The sequence below is a fragment of the Ambystoma mexicanum genome, chromosome 11, assembly GCF_040938575.1.
Source record: "Ambystoma mexicanum isolate Mex_15411 chromosome 11, UKY_AmexF1_1, whole genome shotgun sequence".
NCBI lineage: Eukaryota > Metazoa > Chordata > Amphibia > Caudata > Ambystomatidae > Ambystoma > Ambystoma mexicanum.
Window position 1 is genome coordinate 862,313,894 of NC_090934.1, and position 5,545 is coordinate 862,319,438.

The following is a 5,545-nucleotide window of genomic DNA, read 5'->3' on the forward strand; positions in this document are numbered from 1 at the left end:
CCTTGGTCTGAATTGTTATTCAGGTGTGTTCTGTTAGTATCTTAGCATGCACTGTGTTGTGGCATGCTTTCTGTCGCCTTCCCCCTTCCTGGAGACTGTAACCACTGAGCCCTCGCTGGCCTCACAGCGTGCTGTCTCCCTGTTGCTGGATTTGATCAAAAACAAGTTAATTTGTCGTGACTATGTGGAAATGCTTAACTGCACTTGGTTATGGTGTGGAGGGCACTGGCTAGCCTTTTGGAGCAAAACAGCCACTTTGCTACTGCATAACGCCCCAGCAATCCTACTTGTTAAAATAGATTTAATATGGGTTCTGATAAAACGTTACATTCTGTTTTTATTCTTCCCTTGTGCGACCTTCTAAAAATGGCATTTGTTAAAATAAATGTTTGTGCCTTCTGTACCACGTGCGCAGTGTTATCAATAATGTGTGTATCTCTTTCCATGTATTTTTTTTATCCACAAGACCACAAGTAATGTAATTGCTTCACTTTGTCAGCCCATTGTATTCATCTCTACATCAAAACAACATAGATTTCTAAGCATGAAATCAGAGCATCTGTGTTGCTGCGGGTCGTCTTGCTTTCAAAGCGAGCATGCTTATTCATGAACAATCTCCCATGTGTGTTGAGTGATGAAAAACAAAGAAAACCTTGGCCTCTATAAATCCACAGGCACACAGAATTGAGCGCTTTTTTGTATTGCTTGTCCTCTGGTACTGGCACGACTTCTAAGACCTGTGCATCCTGTGTCTTCGGCTTGCCGGATTCTGCGAAGTACTCCTTTTAACAGCTTGATGCCGCCATCCCCTGCATTGTGACATGGTGCGCAGAATAACCAGTGGACCCATATGCAGACAGGATAGAAACACAAATCTGGATAGAACCATCTATCTCCCCCCAACCCCCATGTAATACACAAAAACATTGGGTGAGTGTTGGGAATAAAAAGGCAGTGGAATTTTATTGCACAAATTATGGTAATAAACAAACATAATCATAATTACAGAGACCATAATATGCTGTACTTTTAGGCACCGGGTCCTGAGGTTGCACCCTGTAGCCCGTGCCGTGTTCCCTGTCCCACAACAGTGTGGACTTCTTTCTCTTTCTTCTCTCCCTTTTTCTAGGGTGGGAGGGTTCTGGGAAAAAGAAGAGAGAGCCTCTGCGTATGCAAAGTACTCTTCTGCTTGGGTCCGCGTGCAGAGACCCAAGCTCGTTGCTGCTTTTCCGCTGCCAAAGTAGCTCCTTATATGTGATCCAGGGGCTGGCCCTGTGTCTTTGTTGAGCCTGTGTGGGGGGCTGTGTTGGCAGCCCCCTGGCTGGCTGGTGCTGACGGCATTCGCACCCGAAGGTGCTTTCTGTGGAAGTCCCTGCCTATTGGCTGCCTCTCCTGACACTGGTGCTTAGCACCTCCTTGTGAAGAAGTGTAGATGAACCAACAAAGAGCTGTACTGGGACTCTGCCCAGTATACATCAGAAGATCCATACCTGTTGAAGCGCCCATAACCAGACAACCCTGGGCAGCATGGTACCCTATCAGACAGCCGTACCAGCCGTTGATACGAAACGAAGAGTACCTACAGACGGTCCATGAAGAGCCCCAAAGAGCCCTAATTAAAGGCCAGTGGAAATGACACAAGGGCCTGAACAGACTCGTGAATTAACAAAAGTGGCTATCAAAGATAGCACGCCAGTGCAAGGAACTACAAAAATAAATGTAATGGACACAGAGAAGAGACGATGTTAAAATGTGAGGAAATGTTGCTACGAGACAAGATGGAAGCAACCGACCTGTTAAACGTGTGTAAATAGGTTTGGAACGCAAGAAGCTAAAGATATCGATACTGCTTGCAATACTTAGTAGAAGATAAGAGCGGCAAGCGCCAACTATATATATCTACCTCAATAAGGCACATTATACAAGTGCGACTCCATTTTGTAAAAGCAGAAATGTACCCAGGCTGCCAGAGGCCTGACAGGCCAAGTTTCGTAACCCAGCCAAGGCATGAGAAGGAGCGGAATCGAAACTCAACAAAGAGCGGATCATGCCTAGGAAATCGAGGTCAACCAGAGAAAGGGAGGAGAGCGTCAGCTAGCAAGACTCAAACTTCAGAGCATACCAGCCTGCCCCATGAAGGTCAAGATAAGGGGGGCAGATGCAGGTGGTGAGGCTGAAACAGAATTAAATGCACTAAAAGCTGGAAACTGAAGCAGATTCATGGTGAACTAACACGTGACCAGCCAGGCGCGAAGAAGTACCACCGCCTGATGTCATCCAGGACCCGAGGATGCCATAACTTTTCCTGATAAGAGGCTGCAGTTTCGAGGCCATACCTAGCCAACTAATTGACACATAGCCCTTAAATACTCATTGATGGAAGGGAGGCAGGGTGAAACTTGGGACACCAGGCACATGGGTGTCCATTCTGCATGCCGCTAATTAAAATGGGGATTTATGTCTAGGGGTGTAACCTGCCCAATCACAATGGACCAAGTTATCTGGAGTCCTATAGATAGTAGAACCAATAAGACTTTGTACTTGTAGTGACGTCAATCACGTGGGGTGTAGTGGGATGGGCGTAGACGCCCACAAGATAAGAGTTATCCAATCTGCATGCCCTATTATCATATACAGATATAGCACCTATAGTTAAGTTACCTTTCCTAACCAATTATATTGCATGTCGAGTTTTTGTAAAGTTATACGTCAATGATGACGAATATTGCCTATATGAATTGCTGTTCAACTGAAGTTCGAGGAAGTCGGAGCGAGACAGGTGATCGCAATGCTGTTGATTTCCATTTGTTTCTCTGTTTGATGTACTTGTCATTCAACAGACTTCCCTTTGCCAACTTAGTGAGTCCTCATTATTGGGTCGTGTTAGAGTAAGTGAATCCTGCACCCCCTGTCCTCACATGGTGCAGCTATCTTGCCTTACAAGTTCTAGAGGGTGAGCGCTGACCTATGGGCCCATCAGTGAATTCCTCTCCTCCTGAACAGAAGGACAAGGTGTTGGTTCCACCTTGCCCTTCCTTCCTCCTACTTGTTCTGGCATTGTTGTGACTACCCACAGGGGGGAATGTAAGAGTTACTGGGGACAGGGGGAGCAGTGCTGTGCAGTGTCCTTGTGCTCAGGCTGCCCACTCCCTCTCCCCGAACTGTCAGCCATGAGGCACAGGTTACCTGCCCCCGCCTAGTAACCTTGCGGCGCTGGCTATAACCAGTAGACCCATATGCAGACAGGATAGAAACACAAATCTGGATAGAACCATCTATCTTCCCCCCATGTAATATACGAAAACATTGGGAGAGTGTTGGCAATAAAAAGGCAGTGGAATTTTATTGCACAAATTATGGTAACAAACAAACATAATCATAATTGCAGTCACCATAATATGCTGTACTTTTGGGCACCGGGTCTTGAGGTTGCACCCTCTGGCCTATGCTGCCACACCTCGGTGGGTTACCGGCCATCCAGGTCCCAAAAGTTGCTCTTCTATCTCTACCAATGGCCAAATTGTCTACCAATTCCAGTTGGGGCTCGCCCTTGTCTGTGCCCTTTACTGCCCTTTATAAGGGTTTTGTCATTACCTGGTCTTGCTCTTGCGGGTTGCATTCTAATGCTGTAAACATTCCCCCTGTTATTGAACCAGCTCTTTGCTCATGATTTATAGCTTGGTATGTCTGCGTGTCTGCTTTTATTAAAACAATAACTCCTGCTTGTTTAAGCTAGGCTAAACCTTGTCTTCCCTTTGGGCTTGGTGGCTCCCCCTCTGACCGTTTCTGGTTTTACCGGTTCTGAGCCCCTTTCTTTTAATATATTTGCTGCGGTACTAACATGTGGCCCTCCCAACGTGGCCTTCTGACCCTTCTGCTGTGCCTGTGGTTTACTTGGCACTTCTCCCAGTGCCCTTTCTGCGTGTGCAGTTTTGGGGTCTGCTGCCTTAGTTGGATTTATACTGTATTTGATGTGGTCTGGCCTTGCATTTTAATTAATATGCCTCACGTATCATGCTAGCGTTTGTACCTGGTCTTAGTTTCTAGTATTACTGCTGACAGCCCCTTGCTATACTGTGTTGTTTGGCTTACTGCTTTTTCAGTGAGTCCCTTTCGTTTTTCAACCCATTTTCAGGTATCGTGCTATTCGCGGCTTCTTGGCCCCGGCCGTCCAGTGTTGGCCTGCAATATTGTGCCGAGTGGTGTTTACCACAGCTTTTTATTTTTAAACCCGTTTCCAGGTTTAGTGCTACTTGAAGCTCTTTGGCCCCGGCTGTTCGGCGTTGGCCTGTTGTTGTCTTAATTATTTCTTTAAAGTATTTCCTCCGGTATTTGCTGATGACTTGTGGGCTATGCTGCCCATCTCCTAAAATTCTATATATTTTTGAAAGATTTGCTGTTGTCTGTGAATTGTCTCCTTTACGAATTTCTCTTTTATCTGGGTTTTCTTGCCGTTCTCTCTTGGTCCCTATCTGTGTTGATCAGGCTTCCGTTGGAGCCTGCTCCCTTATGTTTTTGGTCGTAGCCGCCGTTTATCTGGCTTGTACCGCTTGTGTGTGCATTCTTTTGCTTATTATTCCTTTCACGGTAGTTGCTGCTTTTCTCTTTAACTGTTTACTTCCCGTTTTGTAAAAATGTATTCCGGTCCAAGTCTTGCTCATTTGTGTACTGCTTTATTACGCTGATGGGCCTGTTTCTTAACTCCATAGCTGGGTAGGCTCTTAACAGGGGCACTGTTTCTTAACTCTGTCATCTGGGTAAGTTCTCACAGGGAGACTGTATCTAAACTCTGTTATCTGGACAAGCATTTTAACGGAGAACCTTTTAATGCTGTTTCCTTGTCCCTACCGTGCTACTGCCAAGTGTTGTAGCTGTTCGACTGTGAAAATTGTCTGAAAGGAATCGGTGCTCCTTTGCTTTCCTTGAGTGAATCAAAACTGTGTTGCCCTTGCCGTGCTCTGTCACGCTCCGAAACTGGAAAACTGGTCTTCATCCCATGCAACTCATGCAGCGCACAACGGAAACTCACACTTTTTGGAACGCTTCGTGACTTTGTATGTCATCCATGCTCCGGGGTTATGCTAAACCTTTCTGTATCGTTCCCATTTTAGTGTATGTGCAGCCAAAGCGAGCACCTTGGGTTAATATATTGGTTCTTGGCCCGATAAATTCATCCTTTACCTTGTGTTTGTGGGTGACCCTCCCCTGTGCGGGTGTTTTAAAACCCAAATTGGGCTGTGGGTTGGGGTTTCGGTTTTATCTGGCTCGGCTCTGTGACTCGCTGGTCTGTGACTCGCTTTCGGTACCTTTCTTCGTATTTCCCCTATATTTCTGTGGGGGTTTTCTAATGCCCCCCCCGGCCCGGCCTGTTGGTGCTGGTCGGCTCAGCGTGGTACCTACCTGTGCCCTTTTTCTGGCTATTCACCCTCGCCCAGGTTATCTTGTGCGAAGCTGTTTTTTGTTTGGTGGGTTCATCTGCTCAGAGTCTAAACGTGACTGGTTTTGCCTTTATATATTACATGGGAGGACCTCCTCTCCCGCCTTT

At 46.4% G+C, this 5,545-nt stretch overlaps 1 non-coding gene across 1 annotated transcript; it reads right to left on the reverse strand.

Moving 5' to 3' along the window:
- Window positions 1–5,028: 5,028 nt before the first annotated feature.
- Window positions 5,029–5,135, reverse strand: LOC138505365 (U6 spliceosomal RNA). The gene has a single exon (XR_011280161.1). It is a non-coding gene; the product is annotated as a U6 spliceosomal RNA (small nuclear RNA).
- Window positions 5,136–5,545: the final 410 nt, after the last annotated feature.